This window comes from Corythoichthys intestinalis, chromosome 15, assembly GCF_030265065.1.
Source record: "Corythoichthys intestinalis isolate RoL2023-P3 chromosome 15, ASM3026506v1, whole genome shotgun sequence".
NCBI lineage: Eukaryota > Metazoa > Chordata > Actinopteri > Syngnathiformes > Syngnathidae > Corythoichthys > Corythoichthys intestinalis.
This window is the reverse complement of record NC_080409.1, coordinates 42,854,909-42,877,748: the sequence shown is the minus strand read 5'-3', so window position 1 is coordinate 42,877,748 and position 22,840 is coordinate 42,854,909. Positions and strand designations below refer to the sequence as shown.

Below are 22,840 nucleotides of genomic sequence, written 5' to 3'. Positions count from 1 at the left end.
ATGAATTTATAAAACCCGCCCGGACCACGAGGATACTACGTGAAAGTAGGACTTGTCCGGGCAAAAGAGGACGTTTGGTCATCCCAGTTATTGTAGGAAAGCCCCATTGCGTGTTTGTGCTTTAGTTTAATTGTTACTACGCTGGCCCTTTAAGAATAGAGACGCGCGCACGAGTCACTTTCTCTCCTTCATTCATTGGCGCGCACGAGTTACTGTCTCTCCTCCCTTCACTGCCGGTGTACACGAGTCACTTTTTCCTCCTCTCACTGCCTGTGGTTGGTTCCTCAAGCTACCGTCCTGTTTAGTGGCAATCCAAAAGTTGTATGTGAATGAGAGAGGTGGGTATATTGCAGAAGTGTGTCTTGGCAAAGCATAAACACGTTTGGCAGATGAGTTACCTGCTTAGGGTCCGTTGTATTCGTTGGCCGCCACGAGCTAGCCGCTAGCGCTAATCGCTAATGCTAATCGTTGGCCTCTTTGGCGACATGGTGGAGGCTGAATTTTGTTTGTTGCCAATTCACTTATCTAAATTGTTAGTTATTTTCCTGATTAATGTGTATGCTCATTATTGTGAATGATTAGCATAGAGCTGGGAATCTTTGGGCACCTGACGATTCGATTACGATTCAGAGGCTCCGATTCGATTGTAAAATGATTACTAATGCACCCCCCTCCCTTATTTTATTTAATTTTTTTTTTTTTTTAAATGTTTTTTAACATTAGTTCCAAAATTGTTCAAAAATCCTCTCAGGCTAAACCAAACTACTATTTCAGTGTCAAGTTAACATATATCAGTAAACAAATATACAAAAATAACAGTAAATAAAATCAGGCATGAAAATCTCACCTTTCGGCGAAATTCGCCGTTTTGAAGTAAAAAAGGGCGACCTACGTGAATTGCGTAGATCCGAGGAGAAATTCTTTTTGGGAGGATGGGGGGGGGGGGGGGGGTCGGGAGGTTTTATTTAATTATTATTATTATCATCATGTGATTAACTTACTACGTAAACTGAGCACTTATGAACACAGTCAGCAAATCCTTCTAGATGCTTCGCTGACGAGAACCAATCATCGGCCCAAGCTGCGTTCCATTATTCCAAACGCGCGCACTCCTTACGCGTGTACATGGAGTGCTCGGAGAGCCTTCGGTTGCATTGCAAAGCAGCGAAAACAAAAAGCAGGCCTTATCCACATCGGGGCAGACCAGAGCGCAGCATACACACTTGCCTGTATTTGCCAGCAGATTGAATTTGGTGAGTAATGGTTTCAATCGTTTTCACGTTTTGCGATATAAAAAAGTTACTGCCATTCGTTGCAGCTTGCGTTGAACACTGCCAGAGCTAGCCAAATCTCCCATGAAAAAAACATAGCTCCCGTTAAATTGGCGTCAAGCTTGTGTATTTAGCGGTAATATAAACGAAGAAACACACTGTTGAGTCAAATTAAGCGGCATTCTCTCGGATGGAGGGGGCGCCTCACATCGCTCCCGTCGTTCGCCGGAGACGCGTTATTTTCGGCTTGGATTTGAGCTGACGGCCGGTGTTCTGACAAATTTCGCAACCCATCAAAAATTTCTACTTTGCGGTTTTGCGCATGCGCGTAACGTTAAAAATGGCCGTGAATGCAGCGATCCCAAAGTAAACACTACAAACTTTCTTTAAAGAAAGGAATATTTACTTAAGTTTGGTCATGTAAAGACATGTACAAAAGTTCTCAGACACATCCTGCCGTGTTAGCTGCACACAGCAACTGCACCCCGCGCTCTCACTGTTAATGACTTCGCCGTGTCGTTAAGTATTAATTTACGCCATTTTCGTGTTGCACATGTATGTTTATGATGTATCTAGTTTAGTTAGCACCTTTGGATAACATTGAGAGTCCAACTGAATGCAAAAGAGGGCATTTTCAGCTCCACAAAAGCTTTGGGATCAAAATATTATAAGGGAGCAAATTTTGACAGAACACCGGTGTCGGCACAACAGCGGCCCGACGAGTGGTGGGAATGAGTCCTGCTTCTTAAAGCTTTTCAGAAATACAGGGATCCCTCGTTTTTCGCGGTTAATGGGGACCAGAACCCGCCGCAATAAGTGAAAACCGCGAAGAAGCGCCCCAACCCCCCCCCCCCCCATTTTTTTGTGCGTGTTCAATGCATTTATTCAGATTTAACATTAGAAAAAAGATACAAATATATAAGACATGTTTTTTCACTTTTTTCACCAAAGTATCATTTATAAATGGTTTTCAAGCACTTCAAAATGTAAGAATTATGATAAGTTTTAAACATGTTACTGCCCCACCGAATTATTTTTTAAACAAGAATGAAGTGGTTAGAAAATGCTTGGCTTTATTAAAAGCTTCATAGTGAGTCTACTCAAACCCTCTCAGGCTTTGGTAAACGGTGATTGGCACATGTACAAAGTTTTTCTTTTTATATATATTTTTTTGTTTGAAGCAACTTATTTGATTGAATAATAAAGACACAAATGTCCTAGCCAAAATGTGGCCCAAACGCAAAACATTACTTAAATGGAAAAATTTGTTTCAATCAAGAAAAATAGTTTTCAAATGCTTTTTTTGTCTCAAATTTATTATTGCAATCAAAAACATTTTTTTTTTTATTGAAGCTACTTTTTGGGATTAAAAGTATATACTGTATTTTGATTGAAGCAACTTTGTTTTTGATAGAAGTAACTTTGTTTTTTGATTGAATAATAAAAACAGAAATCTAACTCCATCGTTATTGAGTGAGAAAGAAATTAAGAAAGCTTTAAAACTAAAAGCCACCGGGGAGTCTGTTTGTTTTTTTAAATATTTATATTTCATTACATATACATGCGTCGTAGGGAAGGGAGATTGAGGGATAAAAAAAGGAGTTAGATGATGCTGCTATAGGCAGTGGATACCTCATCAGCTGGGTGAATAGCAGACCTGGTAAGAACAAGTTTGCAAGGATAGTCGGGTATTAAATCCAATTATAAACACAATTACAATGTTATTTTTCTATAAGATTTTTATGTCATTGCTTTATTAATCATTAGGTGCTAGAGTTGTTAAGTATGGATAATAATGAAATAATAGTTTTAAGAAAACTGTGCTGTTGGTGGCTCAGTGACCATCTGATGTGGTTTGTTCTCAGATGAACAAGTTGAGGAAGGAAGTTTTGATGCAGACGTTGAAGGAAGAAAAGAGGCAGACTGACTGAGTCACAGCCAGAAAGTGTTGATGACAGTTTTGATTTCTATTCACTGGTGCCCCCTCCCAATTAAAGTATGTCACAGTCGCAGCCAATTATTATCTAAAGCTGGTTAAAATTTAAGTTATTTTGTTTTAAGGTGTATTAAATACTTGTTCATGTGCCCCTTTTGATCTACGAGCACCCACCCCTCCACCGGTCTCTGCATGGCCCTGCTGAAACACAATGTGGGTCGACAGAGCTCAATATTTTGTTGGGGTGTACAATACAGTGTACTGGAACATATTTCCTCCCCCCCTTTCTCACCTTTTTAACCCCTGACCCATTTTCATGCCTGTAAAATACTCCAGTCCCCATTCTGTATCAGCAGCTTTAAACTACATTCAATAAATGTATTGTTGTGAATCAACTACAGGTGTGCATCGGCACTGCCCTCACGATTCGATTCGATTACGATTCGGAGGGCCACGATTCGATTCGATTCGATTAAGAGGGCCACGATTCGATTCGGTTCGATTCGGCAATGCATCACGATGCATTAAAGCCTGGGATGCATTAAAATGCTAAACAAAGCATATTTTTCGTGAATCATGAGGCAACACAAGCGGTCAGACATTAAACACCTTTTTATAGGCTCTTGTGTCATTCCTGGTTGTAGTCAAATGAAAATAGTAATATATATAAAAATAATAAAAAAACATCACAGCATTTAATTAGTGCTTTGAATGAGACCAGGGCTTTCTTTCTTTTTCTTTCTTTCTTTTTTTTTTTTACACACACTAGCAGCCTTTCATTTTTTAAACACCGCATAAGTTTGGTCAAGTTTCCCACCAACCTCATAGAAGCCAAAATGTCTCCATATGCCTGCTTTCAATGTCTTTGGTGCGTCAATAATCTTTCGCGCTTCCTCTTTCTCCGCTTTAGCCATTGTTATTATGTCTTATCTCTGCTTTGAGTGCCACTGCGCAATTGCGCATGTCTGTGACGTTACTCCCGTGAGGAAGCCAATTTTAGTTCCTCATCCCCCCTGCATTGCTTGTACAATAGCTCCCTCTACAGGTAAACATGAGAATAATAATACAAATGGTGAAACCAAATCCATTGCATCACTGGAAGATTTTTGAACGGACTTATATATTTTAATATGTGCTGAATCGATTCGGCTTGTTGCCCGCATCGAATCGCATCGTCCATGGCCCGCATCGGGATGCATCGCCGCATCGATTATTGTTGACACCAGTAGAATCAACCGTTACAGTTGTTTAAGTTGCTCCCGTTATTCCAGAATTTCCCTTCTGACTACTTTTGACATGTCAAAGTTTTAAAACTGTTTCATCATTTAGAGATAGATTCAAGACAAGATTTTGCCGATTTAGGAGTATTTTAGATAAAAAAGTTAATTAGATTCGCTACAACAGAGCCTTCTAGAGAAGGCTACTGCTTTAAGATGGCAGCTGTTTACTAACGCCGGCAAGTCCGTCATTTTGCATCTCTGTTCATTAATACCGTACATGTTCTAACACCGCCGTCGTCTGTCATTTTGCATCTAGTTCTACATATATACGATATCTACTGTAGCCATATGTTTGTAGCAACTAGCAACCGGGCGTAGTTTGTAGCGGCTGTCGGCCGCAGTCAGTTTTTTTTATCTAGCGGCATGAGTTGAACATGATATTTACTCTCGGCCCGTTCCTCATTGCGTCCCAAAGACCGCACTGACTGTGTTTTACTTCCGCTTTATCTGGTATAATTCAATAATCGGAATTTGAAAGTTTCTGAATAGTTCTCGAATCTTCCACGGACGAATCGCGAATAATCTAAGAATCGGAAATTTCGCACGCCTCTGTAATATGTAAGCGGTGTATTTCATTTATATTATATTTAATGCTGTTCCTGTTAAGTTGGATATGTTTATAATACAGTATATTTTTATAGGTTATATATATTATATTACTGACATGTTATATGGTTATCTTGTATTCACAGAAACCACAATACAACAAAATAAATCTCATATTCCTTTCATCATCATTAAAGGAAACAAGTAAATCCTGAACGTCCCCTGTTGATTCTCTGATCGGAGTCACAACTCCATAGCGTCGCCGGCTTTATACCACACACCCACAAAGGGATCCCCAGTCAAATTAACCCTCTTTTTCAGTTATTATTATTTGTTATCATTATTATTATTATTATTATATAATATTATTTTATTTATTTACTTTTGTTCCGTGAAGAATCCAAAAAGGGTTATTTGATTGTGGCTTTCTGAAAAACAATACATTTTTACATTTAGGCACTCCTGCAGTCGTCACACTTTTTCTGTTACAAACTGACCCCGGCCCCTCATCAGAGAAGGGAAAAGTTTTGTGGCCCCCACAGGAAAAAGTTTGGGGACCCCTGGCGTAAACAAACCAGGAGGCATGACAGCTGGCCGACATGCTAATCCGAACCGAGTAATGTTGTAAAGTCTTATTCTCGCCTTTCGAAGCGAAAAAATATCACAAAACTACCCTGGATCATGTCACACGGTGGCAGGGTTGTCAATTGTCTTTGCCGATCGGCAACCTTTTCGGCGGCGAGCAAGTTACAGCTCGTCGTTTCCCTGGTTCCCTTGTTAGCTAGGAAAGCAGCTGGAGAATGCGCGCCGGACAAACCGGCCGACGTCGGAGGATCGCGTAGCTGCCACATGGTCAACACGACATGACTTAAAATAATGCTTTACTAAACGGCGAAGACGCAAACATTGAGAGAGCAGTGTGCAGTTCTTGTGCAGCTAACATGGCAGGATGTGTCTGAGAACTTTTCTACATGTCCGTCCATGATCAAACGGAAGTAAATAGTCCTTTATTTTAAGAAAGTTTGTAGTGTTTACTTTGTAATCGTTCTATTCGCGGCCATTTTTAACTCAGAGTTGGAATTTCTGATGGGTTGGAAAATTTGACAGAACACTGGGCACGCGAAGAGGGCAATAAGCCGAGTATAGCACTCTCCCGGCGGGCACACAAAGGACCGAGGGGACAAGGAGCATTGTCAGCTACAATATGCAAGCCATCTCCGCATTAAAACATGTGCCATGATCCCAGTATTTGACGTAATACAAAATATGTTTACTCACTTCCTCGTAAGTCCAATGGTCCCGAGGGTGAACGGGAACTTTTTGAAACCCAAAAAGGCTCACACACCTCTCTCTGGTGCAGCAACAAATCTCTGCAGCACATTTGGCTGGCGTGATGCAAAAAATAAATGAATTAATCCGCAAAATCAGCTGAATCCGCAGTCCATCTGCATGCTATAAAGTAATGCTGTATTGTGAGATGCTGACCCGGGTGACGTCACATTCGCTTTTGTCCTCAACCCGAGACTGGAGGCGGAAGTCACTCATTTTCATGGGCGGGATCCAAAAATTGAATCAGTAAAACGATCCCTTCCACACACTTCCCAACAGTCCATTTCATTCAGAAGCATAAAATACCGTCAGTAAAACGAGCCCTTCCACACACTTCCCAACAGTCCATTTCATTCAGAAGCATAAAATACCGCGTGAAAAATGAAATAAACATGCATTTTGGTGTTGTAGGCACTTTAAGTTCAAAATGATTTTGTGGACATGTGAATAATTGTGTTTTGGGGTGTTGCATCAAGATGGGATGACGAGACAATAGGGTGACTACCTGTCGGGTTTTTGGATGGACACTCTTCGCCACTCTTTGGCTGCTGGTTGCAGGGACTGGGGCTCGGGTCCCGTGCCGCCCACGGCTGCTTCTCGGTACTCTGCTTCCGCGTTCCCCCTCTCTTTTCCTTTGGGCTTCCGGTGCGGGTTGCTGTTTGGGCGCTGGTGGGTCGGCGGGGGTGTTGCCCACCTGGTGTGGGGACCTTTACCTGCCCTTAGTCTAGTGGGCCATGGGGGTCCCGTGGTGCGCCATGTCGGTTGGGCAGTGGTCATGGGGGGCAGCAGCGCGTCCCCTCATCCCTTTCCTGAAGACCGGATAATGGGGGCGCTGATGGTTCGGGGGACCACCCTGGGTCCCTGGGGGATGACTGCGGCCCCCTCGCTGGAGCTAAGATCTGCCCCTGCAAATACATTTCAGTTGAGGGCAGCTGTTTTCTTTACAAATATTACAAATTTTACAGGCTGTGTACCAATTTTGAGGTAGATTCAAATTGGAAAAGGCAGTCAGACCTTAGTGCTGTTGTCTGGAATACCTTGGGTGGATTATTTCGACCCAGAGTTATTATCCTTTTCTAATACTTAACTATATGTTGGTTAAAGGTGTGGGAAACTTCCGATTCTTAGATTATTCGCGATTTGGCCGTTGAAGATTTGAGAATGATTCACAAACATCCAAATTCCGATGATTGAAATATGCAAAGTAAAGGGGAACTAAACACAGTCAGGAAGCAATGAGGAACGGACCTAGAGTAAACACAAGCGGCGCATGGTACTGAGAGAGGCGGGATGCAGTCAGACTCTCATGGAACATCATGCTCAATTCATGCCGCTAGATAAAAAAACAATAATACCTGACTGCTGCTACAAAATTTGCCCACATAATGCTACGATAGATATCACATATATATATAGAACTAGATGCGAAATGACAGACTCGCCGGTGTTAGTAAACAGCCGCCATCTTAAAGCAGTGGACTTGTCTGGAAGGGTGTTGTAGCGAACCTTCCGAGCGAACCTAATTAACTTTTTGTCTAAAATAATCCTAAATCGCCAAAATCTTGACTTGAATCTATCTTTAAATGATGAAACAGTTTTAAAACTTTCACATGTCGAAAGTAGACAGAATGGAAATTATGGGCTAACGGGAGCAATTTTAACAACATTAACAGTTGATTCACAACATTAACGGTTGATTCACAACATTAAATTAATTGAGTATAGTTTAAAGCTGCTGATACAAAATGGGGTCTTGAGTATTTTATTAACTGTTTTGAACTGTTGACTTGATACTGAAATAGTAGTTTATTTAAGCCTGAGAGGATTTTAGTTCATTTTTTGTAACTAATATACGAAATATTAAAAGCAGCTAATAGCTGTGGGGGTGCATCAGTAATCGATTTATAATCCAATCGTAATCGAATCATTAGGTGCCCCAAGATTCCCACCTGTAATGTTGGTGAAAGAAGAAGAAAGGGTACCGCATATAAAAAATTCATAGCCCTTGTTGAACGCTTTGACAGTTGTTCCTTGATGTCCCTACCTTCTTATTGATTGTGGCTTCTTGGCGTAACAGATTATCTCCTTCGTCGGATCAATCCAAACCTTTTCCGGAGACCTTTGGTGACCTCTCTATGACACAGTCACGGACAGCTACCGGCGTCGTGGGTAAAAAGACACACCTAATTTGATTTGAGTCAAATGTTAGGCTCAATCATTGTCAATTAGCTCTGATTTAATTAGCCCAAATCATGTTGTAGTGTTTGATGACAAAGAGATCTGTGTGTGGGAACCTCATTGTCAGATCATTGTTCTGTTGTCTCATTCATGCTCAGTCACAAGGTCGATGGAGAATGACTAGCTGCCTATGTGGATTATGGAACAAAGGTTGAATATTATCGTTAATCATGGGCATGGACTATATACCTGGTCTGACTTTCATCATTTTTAGTCACCAATTAGACTTGTTAAGTAACGGAAGACTGAAGATATAGTTAAAGCTTCATAGTATGTAATTAATTCAATACAAAACAGTAGAAAAGCAGTTACCCACGAAAAAAAAATCTAAAAAGATCTCAAGTAGAAGTGGCATTTTATTTAAATAGTAAAATAAAATACAGTCCCTGACAAAAGTCTTGTCGCTTATCTATTTTGGAGAAACAATTGCTAATAACCTGACTCTTAATTATTCAATTGGTTTCAGAAAGGGTTCATATGAAAGCTAAGACCCTCCCAAATGATGTTGTATGTACAAAAATATATTTGTTTCACTGAAAAAAGATTTATCATTTAATGAAGACATAAAGGTCACATTTTGGCAAGACGAAAGTTTTGTCGCCTACAGAAAGAAGTGTGAAAATTGAACAAAAAATGTACTTCAAATACAAAAATATGTTACATGACATAAGCAAATTAAGTAGTGGTGCTGTGAGATCCAAATTTAATATTTTGTATGACTTCCATGGGCTTCGGCAAGGATTCATACAATTTAAAGATGAAGTCTTGCATGCCTCCCAGAGTTCATCAACATTCTTGGGTTTCGTCTTCCATGCTTCCTCTTTCATCCTACCCCAGACATGCTCAATGATGTTCATGTCTGGTGACTAGGCTGGCCAGTCCTGGAGGATCTTGATCTTCTTTGCCTTGAGGAACTTTGAGATAGAGATTGAAGTATGCGATGGAGCACCATCCTGCTGCTGAATTTGTCCCTTTTTATGGTTAGGAATGTAAGAAGCAGCTAAGATTTGTTGATATTTCAGACTATTTATGTTGCCTTCCACCCTGCAGATCTCTCGCACACCCCCATACTGGATGTAACCCCAGACCATGATTTTGGTAATGATGTAACCACCAAACTTCACTATTTTCTGAGTGAATCTCGGATCCAAGCGGTCTTCAGTAGGTCTCCTGCAATATTTGTGGCGACTGTGGTGTAATTCAATGGAAGATTCATTTGCCACTTTTCCAGCGTCCATCCTTATGACAGGCTGTGAGCCTTGGCAAATGCCACACGGTTTTTTAATCGTCTGCACCCTGAGAGATAAATAGTCTGAAATATCAACAAATCTTAGCTGCCTCTTACATTCCTAACCATAAAAAGGGACAAACTATGCAGCAGGATGCTGCTCCATTGCATACTATAATCTCTACCTCAAAGTTCCTCAAGGCAAAGAAGATCAAGATTCTTCAGGACTGGCCAGCCCAGTCACCAGACATGAACATCATTGAGGATGTCTGGGGTAGGATGAAAGAGGAAGCATGGAAGACGAAACCCAAGAATGTTGATGAACTCTGGGAGGCATGCAAGACTGCTTTCTTGATGTTCATGATGACTTCATCAATAAATTGTATGAATCCTTGCCGAAGCCCATGGAAGTCATACAAAATATTAAATTTTGATCCCACAGCACCACTACTTAATTCGCCTATGTTATGTAACATATTTTTGTATTTGAAGTACATTTTTTGTTCAATTTTCACACTACTTTCAGTAGGCGACAAAACTTTTGTCTTGCCAAAATTTGACCTTTATGTCTTCAATAAATGCTAAATGTTTTTCAGTGAAACAAATATATTTATGTACATCCAACATCATTTGGGAGGGGCTTAGCTTTCATATGAGCCAAACTTAGTGTGAGCAGTAAATTGCGTTATTTTTTTAAAAATGCGTTAATATTTCCAGATTAATCATGGTCGTTAACGCGTTATTGTTGACAGGCCTAAAAAAAAAAATATATATATACATACATATATATACGTATATAAAGAAATTGCGGGATGAAGAATTTTGAATGTAAATAACTCTTTGTTTTGTGACGGCCGCCATGATGTATCCATACCAGGAGCGTAAGTTTACATTCAAATGATCAGGTAATTTTGACCACCTGCCCGTTTTTGGGCAAAAAAGTATTAATTTAGACATTCCTGTGTCCATACAAAAAAAAAAAGTGTTTTACTTTATGTAACATTTCAATCTAAAAATGATTGCCAGATAGCCGGCAAGACTCTGTGCTAAGGCAATAGTAACATCGGAATTCACCATGAATAAGTTGTGATTGTATATAGAAAAATGCAAATTTTGCTTTTGTTGAGTAAAATTAAGATGATTCTGTATGCTTTCCTGAAGTATTAAGTTTCTGATGTGAAAATTTATTAGCTGTTGAGAACTTGCCCCCCCCCCCAAAAAAAAAAAAAAATGTGTATATTTATATATTAGGGCTGTCAAAATTATCGCGTTAACGGGCGTTAATAAATTTTTTAAATTAATCACGTTAAAATATTTGACGCAATTAACGCAATGAGGCCGTTTATGGACATTAAGAGTGAAGAGAATGCCAACGGCCGCTTGCGGGCAGTGCCGTTCCATACTAATGTTATTTATTTCTTCTAAACGTGGGAGAATTAGTAGTTGTGAGATGTTTATGCTGTATGCACAATGCAATGCAAATTGCTATTTGTGCTCCACACATACAGTGCCTTGCAAAAGTATTCGGCCCCCTTGAACCTTGCAACCTTTCGCCACATTTCAGGCTTCAAACATAAAGATATAAAATTTTAATTTTTTGTCAAGAATCAACAACAAGTGGGACACAATCTTGAAGTGGAACAAAATTTATTGGATAATTTAAACTTTTTTAACAAATAAAAAACTGAAAAGTGGGGCGTGCAATATTATTCGGCCCCCTTGCGTTAATACTTTGTAGCGCCACCTTTTGCTCCAATTACAGCTGCAAGTCGCTTGGGGTATGTTTCTATCAGTTTTGCACATCGAGAGACTGACATTCTTGCCCATTCTTCCTTGCAAAACAGCTCGAGCTCAGTGAGGTTGGATGGAGAGTGTTTGTGAACAGCAGTCTTCTGCTCTTTCCACAGATTCTCGATTGGATTCAGGTCTGGACTTTGACTTGGCCATTCTAACACCTGGATACGTTTATTTTTGAACCATTCCATTGTAGATTTGGCTTTATGTTTTGGATCATTGTCCTGTTGGAAGATAAATCTCCGTCCCAGTCTCAGGTCTTGTGCAGATACCAACAGGTTTTCTTCCAGAATGTTCCTGTATTTGGCTGCATCCATCTTCCCGTCAATTTTAACCATCTTCCCTGTCCCTGCTGAAGAAAAGCAGGCCCAAACCATGATGCTGCCACCACCATGTTTGACTGTGGGGATGGTGTGTTCAGGGTGATGAGCTGTGTTGCTTTTACGCCAAACATATCGTTTTGCATTGTGGCCAAAAAGTTCAATTTTGGTTTCATCTGACCAGAGCACCTTCTTCCACATGTTTGGTGTGTCTCCAAGGTGGTTTGTGGCAAACTTTAAACGAGACTTTTTATGGATATCTTTGAGAAATGGCTTTCTTCTTGCCACTCTTCCATAAAGGCCAGATTTGTGCAGTGTACGACTGATTGTTGTCCTATGGACAGACTCTCCCACCTCAGCTGTAGATCTCTGCAGTTCATCCAGAGTGATCATGGGCCTCTTGGCTGCAACTCTGATCAGTTTTGTCCTTGTTTGAGAAGAAAGTTTGGAAGGACGGCCGGGTCTTGGTAGATTTGCAGTGGTCTGATGCTCCTTCCATTTCAATATGATGGCTTGCACAGTGCTCCTTGAGATGTTTAAAGCTTGGGAAATCTTTTTGTATCCAAATCCGGCTTTAAACTTCTCCACAACAGTATCTCGGACCTGCCTGGTGTGTTCCTTGGTTTTCATAATGCTCTCTGCACTTTAAACAGAACCCTGAGACTATCACAGAGCAGGTGCATTTATACGGAGACTTGATTACACACAGGTGGATTCTATTTATCATCATCGGTCATTTAGGACAACATTGGATCATTCAGAGATCCTCACTGAACTTCTGGAGTGAGTTTGCTGCACTGAAAGTAAAGGGGCCGAATAATATTGCACGCCCCACTTTTCAGTTTTTTATTTGTTAAAAAAAGTTTAAATTATCCAACAAATGTTGTTCCACTTCACGATTGTGTCCCACTTGTTGTTGATTCTTGACAAAAAAAATTAAATTTCCTATCTTCATGTTTGAAGCCTGAAATGTGGCGAAAGGTTGCAAGATTCAAGGGGGCTGAATACTTTTGCAAGGCACTGTATATATATATAGAAGATAGATATACAGTATATGTATATATTCTGTTATTCTGTAAATTATTCTGGGCAAAAACTTATATGATATGTTAAATATTGCTATTAATCCTGAAAATATAGGTGATTATCCCTGCATTTGGAGATTTTTGTGCATCTAGCATAAATTAGAGAATTTTATAGCCATTTTAAGTTTTGTTATACTTGTTTAAAAAAAAAAAAAAAAAAAAAAGTAAATTTATTAGGGAACGACTTTGAATTTTTATTATGTTCCTGCTCATGGAGAGTCTTATATGCCTAAGGGAGGTGCCTGTTGGGGTTTTAGGTTGCTAGTGGCTTTGGTTTGGAAAATATTTGGAATTTTAAGTTTTTGAAAATAGGCTCCTACGCTCCGTGTCCCGTCAACTGATAGTGAAATCTATGACTTATGTTTAAAACAACACACATTTTAACAATAAAACACTTGACACAAAACAATTGGTGTTCAAACGTCCATCTAACCTGATCAATATGTAAATTTAGTAGATTAAATTAGCCTAATTTGCCTAACAAATGTCTGCTAGCTTAAATGCTATAAATGCTAACATATTTACAATTGTCATAGCAAATCGCTTACACGTCACTCCACAAACTGTAACTGTAAACTTAATTACAAATGCATATACAAATATATATTAGCTAAAACAACTTATTAGCCTTATGAGGAGCAAAACCAGAGCGCAGCTGTCCTTTATCAATTTAGACGATAGTCTGCTCATCAGTCATTAGGCAACGGTCCAGCCAGATCCAACGCTGCAGCCAGAGGGCAGTGTATCATTCATTATTAAACCAAACACAATACTTTTGGGCTTTTTGGATAGTTATTTTGGGGTACTTAAAGGCTTAATTCCGATTTACGTGAAATTCGGTTTATGTCACCAGCGTAGGAATGGAACTCGTTCGTAACCCGGGGACTACCTCAATTTGTGGGGGTAAACAATGGCACATAAACAGGCAAAGAGTGTAAATCAATTAACTTGAAATAAAAATGACATAAATACCGATAGATTGTATACGCTCTTGTTTGACTTTGGTCTTTTTTTTAATGCCTTTCTCTCAGCTGGAGTGACATGATATTTTTTCCTAGTGAGGCTGTGTAATTGACAACGTCTTGGCTGCACTTTGCCAACGTGTGTTGAGCTGCTGTCTGGGTGAAGAATACAAATTTGTCTATAATCGAGTTCGCACGCACGCACACACAAATGCTGCCAATTATCTGAAACCCCCGTTAAGTGATAACTCTGTGGCTACTCGAGCGTGAAACAAGGAGATGAAGATGAATCTTCCTCTTCCCCATCATTCCGTCCCATTTAATTGACAAGCACTTGCTCGCTGTTAAATTTTCAGAAGATTACAAATATGAGCGGAATCTCGAGCACCCTATTCAGCCCTGCTTTAATCGCACACTGAAGCGGTTGCAAATTAATCTCCATATTTTAATAAGGTGTCAGTGGCTGAGGAAGGTGTTTGCAGACGTTTAACGGATTATCGTTCAACGTCCCCGCAGTCAAGAAATTGAATAAATATCCCTCACACAAATGCAACACTGAGAACCTTGGCTAGCAGAGAGCTTTTTTCCTAAATTTCCAGCCCTTGGTCAAATTTACAGAAAAGACATACTTGGGACAGTTAACTGTTAACACAATTAACACAACATGGTTGGTCCAAAAACGATGATGATATGGTTATGCCAATCTAATTATATGTACAGTACCTGACAAAAGTGTTGTCGCTTATCCATTTTGGAGAAACAGTTGCTAAGAACATGACTTTTAGCTATTCAATTGGTTTCAGAAATTGCTCATAGGAAAGCTAAGACCCTCCCAAATGATGTTCAATGTTCAAAAATATATTTGGTTCACTGAAAAAAGATTTATCATTTAATGAAGACCTAAAGGTCAAATTTTGGCAATACAAAAGTTTTGTCGCCTACAGAAAGTAGTGTGAAAATTGAATAAAAAAATGTACTTCAAATACAAAAATATGTTACATAACATAGGGGAATTAAGTAGCGGTACTGTGAGAGCCAAGTTTAATATTTTGTATGACTTCCATGGGCTTGAAGGACTGCATCCATGCGGTTCGGCAAGGATTCATACAATTTATTGATGAAGTCATCAGGAACATCAAAGAAAGCAGTCTTGCAGGCCTCCCTGAGTTCATCAACGTTCTTGGGTTTCGTCTTCCATGCTTCCTCTTTCATCTTGTTCATGTCTGATGACTGGGCTGGCCAGTCCTGGAGGATCTTGAGCTTCTTTGCCTTGAGGAACTTTGAGGTAGAGATTGAAGTATGCGATGGAGCACCATCTTGCTGCAGAATTTGTCCCTTTTTATGGTTAGGAATGTAAGAGGCAGCAAAGATTTGTTGATATTTCGCCCTGCAGATCTCTCAGGGTGCAGACAATTAAAAAAAAAGGGAAAAAAAATGTGTGGCATTTGCCAAGGCCCACAGCCTGTCAAAAGGATGGATGCTGGAAAAGTGGCAAAAGGTGGATTTTTCAGATGAATCTTCCATTGAGTTACACCGTTACACCGCAAATATTGCAGGAGACCTACTGGAGCCCGCATAGATCCGAGATTCACTCAGAAAACAGTGAAGTTTGGTAGTGGCAAAATCATGGTCTGGGGTTACATCCAGTATGGGGATGTGCAAGAGATCTGCAGGGTGGAAGGCAACATAAATAGTCTGAAATGTCAACAAATCTTAGCTGCCTCTTACATTCCAAACCATAAAAAGGGAAAAATTCTGCAGCAGGATGGTGCTCCATCGCAGACTCCAATCTACCTCAACGTTCCTCAAGGCACAGAAGATCAAGATCCTCCAGAACTGGCCAGCCCAGTCACCAGACATGAACGTCATTGAGCATGTCTGGGGTAGGATGAAAGAGGAAGCATGGAAGACGAAACCCAAGAATGTTGATGAACTCTGGGAGGCATACAAGACTGCTTTCTTTGATGTTCCTGGTGACTTCTTCAATAAATTATATGAGTCCTTGCCGAACCACATGGATGCAGTCCTTCAAGCCCATGGAAGTCATACAAAATATTAAATTTGGATTTCACAGCACCACTACTTAATTTGCTTTATGTTATATAACATATTTTTGTATTTGAAGTACATTTTTTGTTCAATTTTCACACTACTTTCTGTAGGCGACAAAACTTTTGTGCTTTCTTGCCGAAGCACATGGAAGTCATACAAAATAATACATTTGGAACTCACAGCACCACTAGTTAATTCGTTTATGTTATGTAACATATTTTTGTATTTGAAGTACATTTTTTGCCCCATTTTCACACTACTTTCTGTAGGCGACAAAACTTTTGTCTTGCCAAAATTTGACCTTTATGTCTTCATTAAATGATAAATCTTTTTCCTGTGAAACAAATATATTTTTGTACATTCAACGTCATTTGGGAGGGTCTTAGCTTTCATATGAGCCATTTGTGAAACCAATTGAATAATTAAAAGTCAGGTTATTAGCAGTTGTTTCTACAAAATGGATAAGAGACAAGACTTTTGTCAAGGACTGTATATATACTGTATATATGTTCAATTTTTTTTTTTTTTTTTTTTTAATGGCGTTTCTTTGGCACGCCACACAGCCCAAACTGTTTGACTGACCGTCACCATTCAAATATCAAAATGACCGGAATTTTTGCACGACGCAGGGAACTTTTCAAATAATCCCCCAAAATTTTCTGTTCGCCCGTAAACGCTTTTTCGAAAAAAGAAATTATTTTTCAAAATGTATTTAGTCCTACAATTTTTGACCAAATCGCATAATTTGCACATCTAAAATTTCAGGACAGTAAAGGGCATAAAAGTTGGCATTCAACTGGCGCCCAAATAAGTCGATGCCATTGACAGCCATGCAGGTCCATGACATTGACGGCCATCTACGTCCAAATTTCCCATTCATTTTCAGTGGCAGAAAAACATATGGTTTTGATTTTTCACCATAGACTTACCACTACAGCCCATTGACATTCAACTGCCACACTAGTAATTTGATGCCACTGACAGTCATGCACGTCCATGCCATTGACAGCAGTGGATGTACAAATTTCCCATTCATGTTCAATGGCAGAAAATCGTGTGGTTTTGATTGTTGGCCGTACACTTACCATTCCAGCCCACTGACATTCAACTGGCGCTCAAGTAAGTCGATGCCATTGACAGCCATGCGGGTCCATGACATTGACGGTCATCTATGTCCAAATCTCCCATTCATTTTCAATGGCAGAAAAACATATATGGTTTTGATTTTTGACCGTACGCATTAGGGGTGTGCAAAATTTCCGATTCTTAGATTATTCGCGATTCGGCCGTGGAAGATTCGAGAACGATTCACAAACATCCAAATTCCGATTATTGAAATATGCCAAGTAAAGCGGAAGTACAACACACTCAGCGCGCCGCGCGGTCTTCGGGACGGAACGGAGCGGGAGTAGCTAAACATCATGCTTCTCATTAACTGGCCCCTCGGGTAATGCCAACGCTCAACTCACGGCTCTAGCTCAACTCATGCCACGAGATAAAAAAACACAACAACATACCTGACTGCTGCCGAAAAGCTGCTACAAGTACAGCTGCATAATGTTACGGTAGATATCGTTTATATAGGACTAGATGCAATATAGACCCGGTAGCGGTAGCAGCACACCTGCAAAAAGCTAGATGCGGGCGTTAGTAAACGGCCGCCATCTTAAAGCAGTAAACTTCCCTGCAAGGCTGTTGTAGCGAACCTTCCAAGCAAACCTAATTAACGTTTTATCTAAAATACTCCTAAATCGGTAAAATATTGACTTGAATCTATCTTTAAAATAGTTTTAAAACTTTCACATGTCAAAAGTAGACAAAAGGGAAATTATGGAATAACGGGAGCAATTTTAACAACTTTAACGGTTGATTCACAACATTAAATTAATTGAATGTAGTTTAAAGCTGCTGATACAGAATGGGGACTGGAGTTTTTTTATTTAATGTTATTTTTGTATATTTGTTTATTGCTATATGTTAACTTGATACTGAAATTGTAGTTTGGTTTAGCCTGAGAGTATTTTTGAACAATTTTTGAACTAATGTACAAAACTTAAAAAAAATAAAATAAAAAAAAAAGAAAGAAAAGGAGGGGGGGGTCCATCAATAATCGTTTTATAATCGAATCGGAGCCTCTGAATCGTAATCGTAATCGAATCGTGAGGTGCCCAAAGATTCCCAGCTCTAGTACGCATATCATTACAGCTAATTGATATTCAACTGCCACACCAGTAATTTGATGCCACTGACAGCCATGCACGTCAATGCCATTGACAGCAATGTACGTCCAAATTTTCCATTCATTTTCAATGGCAGAAAAACGTGTGGTTTTGACTGTTGGCCATACACTTCCCGTTCCAGCCCACTGACATTTAACTGGTGCCCAAGTAAGTCGATGCCATTGACAGGACTGCAGGTCCATGACATTGACGGCCATCTACGTCCAAATTTCCCATTCATTTTCAAAGGCAGAAAACATGTATGGTTTTGATTTTTCACCATACACTTATCATTATAGCGCATTGACATTCAACTGCCACACCAGTAATTTGATGCCACTGACAGCCATGCACATAAATGCCATTGACAACAATGTACGTCCAAATTTCCCGTTCATATTAAATGGCAGAAAAACGTGTGGTTTTGATTGTTGGCCATACACTTACCATTCCAGCCCACTGACATTCAACTGGCGCCCAAGTAAGTTAATGCCATTTACAGCCAATCAGGTCCATGACATTGATGGCCATCTACGTCCAAATTTCCCATTCATTTTCAATGACAGAAATACATGTATGGTTTTGATTTTTGACCATACACTTACCATTACAACCCATTGACATTCAACTGCCACACCAATAATTTGATGCCACTGACAGCCATGCAGGTCAATGCCATTGACAGCAATGTATGTCCAAATTTCCCATTCATTTTCAATGGCAGAAAAACGTATGGTTTTGATTGTTGGCCATACACTTACCATTCCAGCCCACTGACATTCAACTGATGCCCAAGTAAGTCGATGCCATTGACAGCTATGCATGTCCATGCCATTGACGGCCATGTATGTCAAAATATCAACAGGAAGTGACCTTATATCAACAGGAAGTGTCCCCGAAATGTTCTCAAATAAACAGAAAGTGATCAAATAGATCTGTATCTACCACAGCAAAGCCTCATCGTAACTTCTCCAGAAATTGCAGTTTCTAGTGAATTCTTTTCTTCTGACTACGATTATCGAATAACAGATTGGAAATCAAATAGCGTTGTGTTATTTTCTATTGAAGCCAGAACTACAATTTGAAGTATTTCCAAGCACTTTCAAAGCGGTGATCTTTAAAAGTCAAGCATTTTCAAGAATTTCAAGCACTCCTGAGAACAACAGCACGCATTTGCCTCAAAAAATGGTGGTAGAGGTCACCTATTTATGTAACGGTACAAAAACGTATCATTTGTTGTTGTTGTACTGTCCCATCACACTTTTTATGGTAACCCTCCGCAAACTAAGTTGAATTTTTAGTTTTCTCTATACAGTAAGGATAACTCTGAAGTGAATCCTCCTTACATTTGATGATGACATATAATCTCATCACACCGTAGCCAAATTTCTTGCTTCTTGACGAAGTTCTTGCACAAGATTTCATGTTTGCTAGACAACACAAGTACATCCACCGCTCGCTTGCCAAACACGTTCAGTCAGTCTGCAGTAGACGTATCGGAGTGGCGAGACAACAGGGTGATGAATCAATGCCGTGACAGTGATTGTGTCATTTCCGAGCGATTTGTCTGCCGCTGTCCCGTCTCCTGGCCCGAATGAGACGTCACGAGTCGGCCATGATTGACAGCTCCCACTCCAGCCGGTTAGCTGCGGGGGAGCTGCAGGGAACGATAAGGACATCTATCTGTGTTGTCCCTAAAGGCAGGTTGAGATGAAGGGGGGGGGGTTAAGTGAAGGTCCCCTTGCCTCTCATAGACCTCATAGCCCTAGTTCATGTCTTCTTTAACACCTGTTCTCTGCTGACCTTTCAACTCCTGCTACTTGATCATTTGCAAGGATATTCCTGATTTGGTGATATGGATTCAAAATAAACCTTTTAAATATATTTTTATTCAATGGACTACAGGTTATTCGGAACTTATTTGAATTTTAATCAATAATTAAAATGTGTTTGCTATAGTGCCACGTGATTAAACTTTTTTATGTGTATTATGGACAAATATTTTCAGTATTCCTGTTTAGTTCTACATTTTGGCGTCTAATAACAGGCAAATAGTGATACCAAACATCCATCTTGTCCCATTTCTCAGCCCATGACTAGTTTGTGTGTAATCCCTTCTTAACAAACTAACAAACAATTGACCAATGAATATATACCCCCCTCAGTGGGGGCTAATTAGCATTAAGTAACCAAACAAAACGAAGATCTTAACACACAATAGTGGGCCAGACTGCACAATACCATAAGTGTGTTAGTGGATTGAAGTGCACTTTACTTTTTATCTCTTTAAATCTCCTTATTTGGCTTTATACAAAAGCAAATAAAATCAAGCATTGCAGGGGTGCCTTGAGAGGAGGGGGCCCGTTGGGTTTGCAATGCCACTTAACCATAAAGTACCTTGTATTTAAATCCTGGAGCATATGTAGTCTGGGTTCATGTCCGTGGGTTTCAATAGAGCTAACAGCTTTATTGTAATATTATTAGATTGAAACAGCTTTTTTTTTTCATTGAGTGTACAGTTCTTCCTTTAAACAACTAAATTCAACAAATTTGACGATCTGAATATTTTTAACAAGGGCGTAGGTTTGCATAGAGACGGTAGGGACATACAGTGGGGCAAATAAGTATTTAGTCAACCACTAATTGTGCAATTTCTCCCATTTGAAAATATTGGAGAGGCCTGTAATTGTCAACGTGGGTAAACTTCAACCATGAGAGACAGAATGTGGAAAAAAAAAAAACAGAAAATCACATTGTTTGATTTTTTTAAAAAGAATTTATTATCAAATCATGGTGGAAAATAAGTATTAGGTCAATACCAAAAGTTCATCTCAATACTTTGTTATGTACCCTTTGTTGGCAATAACGGAGGCCAAACGTTTTCTGTAAGTCTTACAAGCTTTTCACACACTTTTGCTGGTATTTTGGCCCATTCCTCCATGCAGATCTCCTCTAGAGCAGTGATGTTTTGGGGCTGTCGTTGGGCAACACGGACTTTCAACTCCCTCCACAGGGGTTGAGATCTGGAGACTGGTTAGGCCACTCCAGGACCTTGAAATGCTTCTTACAGAGCCACTCCTTTGTTGCCCTGGCTGTGTGTTTGGGATCATTGTCATGCTGAAAGACCCAGCCATGTCTCATCTTCAATGGCCTTGCTGATGGAAGGAGATTTTCACTCAAAATCTCTCGATGCATGGCCCCATTCATTCTTTCCTTTACACAGATCAGTCGTCCGGGTCCCTTTGCAGAAATACAGCCCCAAAGCAGTATGTTTCCACCCCCATGCTTCACAGTGGGTATGGTGTTCTTCGGACGCAATTCAGTATTTTTTTTCCTCCAAACACGAGAACCTGTGTTTCTACCAAAAAGTTCTATTTTGGTTTCATCTGACCATAACACATTCTCCCAGTCCTCTTCTGGATCATCCAAGTGCTCTCTAGCGAACCGCAGACGGGCCTGGACTGGCTACAGGAGGGGGACACGTCTGGCAGTGCAGGATTTGAGTCCCTGCCGGCGCATTGTGTTACTGATAGTAGCCTTTGTTACTGTGGTCCCAGCTCTCTGAAGGTCATTCACTAGGTCCCCCCGTGTGGTTCTGGGATTTTTGCTCACCGTTCTTGTTATCATTTTGAGGCCACGGGGTGAGCTCTTGCATGGAGCTCCAGATCGAGGGAGATTATCAGTGGGCTTGTATGTCCTCCATTTTCTAATAATTGCTCCCACAGTTGATTTCTTTACACCAAGCAAAGAGTGAAGAGTTACAGAAAATGTTTGGCTTCCGTTATTGCCAACAAAAGGTACATAACAAAGTATTGAGATGAACTTGAGGTATTGACCAAATAATTATTTTCCACCATGATTTGCAAATAATTTTTTTAAAAAATCAAACAATGCGATTTTCAGTTTTTTTTTTTTTTCTCCACATTCTGTCTCTCATGGTTGAGGTTTACCCATGTTGACAATTACAGGCCTCTCTAATCTTTTCAAGTAGGAGAACTTGCACAATTGGTGGTTGATTAAATACTTATTTGCCCCACTGTAACACTGCCAACTTTTCAAGATGGTCAAATTGTCCCCACCAACTTATAAGCAACCTTATTTGCATTATATAATGACTTCAGTTATATAGGTCATTAGATTGTCCCATCTTCAGACATCTTCACACAAAAATACACACGGTCCCAGGCTTCGACTGAGACCAAGATTGAGCTTTTTGGCAACAAACACTCTAAGTGGGTCTGGTGTGCCATGAAAGATGCGCATGCTGAAAAGCACCTCATACCCACTGTGAAGTATGGGGGTGGGTCAGTGATGCTTTGGGGCTGTTTCGCTTCCAAAGGCCCTGGGAACCTTGTTAGGGCGCATGGCATCATGAATGCTTTGAAATACCAGGACATTTTAAATCAAAATCTGTTGCCCTCTGCCCAAGAGCTGAAGAAGGGTCGTCACTGGGTCTTTCAGCAAGACAATGACCCTAAACATATGGCCAAATCTACACAGAAATGGTTCACCAGACACAAAGTCAAGCTCCTCCCATGGCCATCTCAGTCCCCAGACCTTGTTTTGTTGGCAAAAGTGGG

General features: G+C 40.1%; 1 long non-coding RNA gene across 5 annotated transcripts in view; it reads left to right on the top strand.

Moving 5' to 3' along the window:
- The first annotated feature begins 202 nt into the window (after positions 1 to 202).
- Positions 203 to 22,840, top strand: part of LOC130930942 (uncharacterized) — a 109,875-nt gene continuing 87,237 nt past the window's right edge. For all 5 annotated transcript variants that reach the window (XR_009067135.1, XR_009067134.1, XR_009067133.1 and 2 more), the window contains exons 1-2: positions 203 to 338; positions 8,440 to 8,531. This is a non-coding gene — a long non-coding RNA (uncharacterized LOC130930942). The remainder of the gene's footprint in view (positions 339 to 8,439; positions 8,532 to 22,840) is intronic.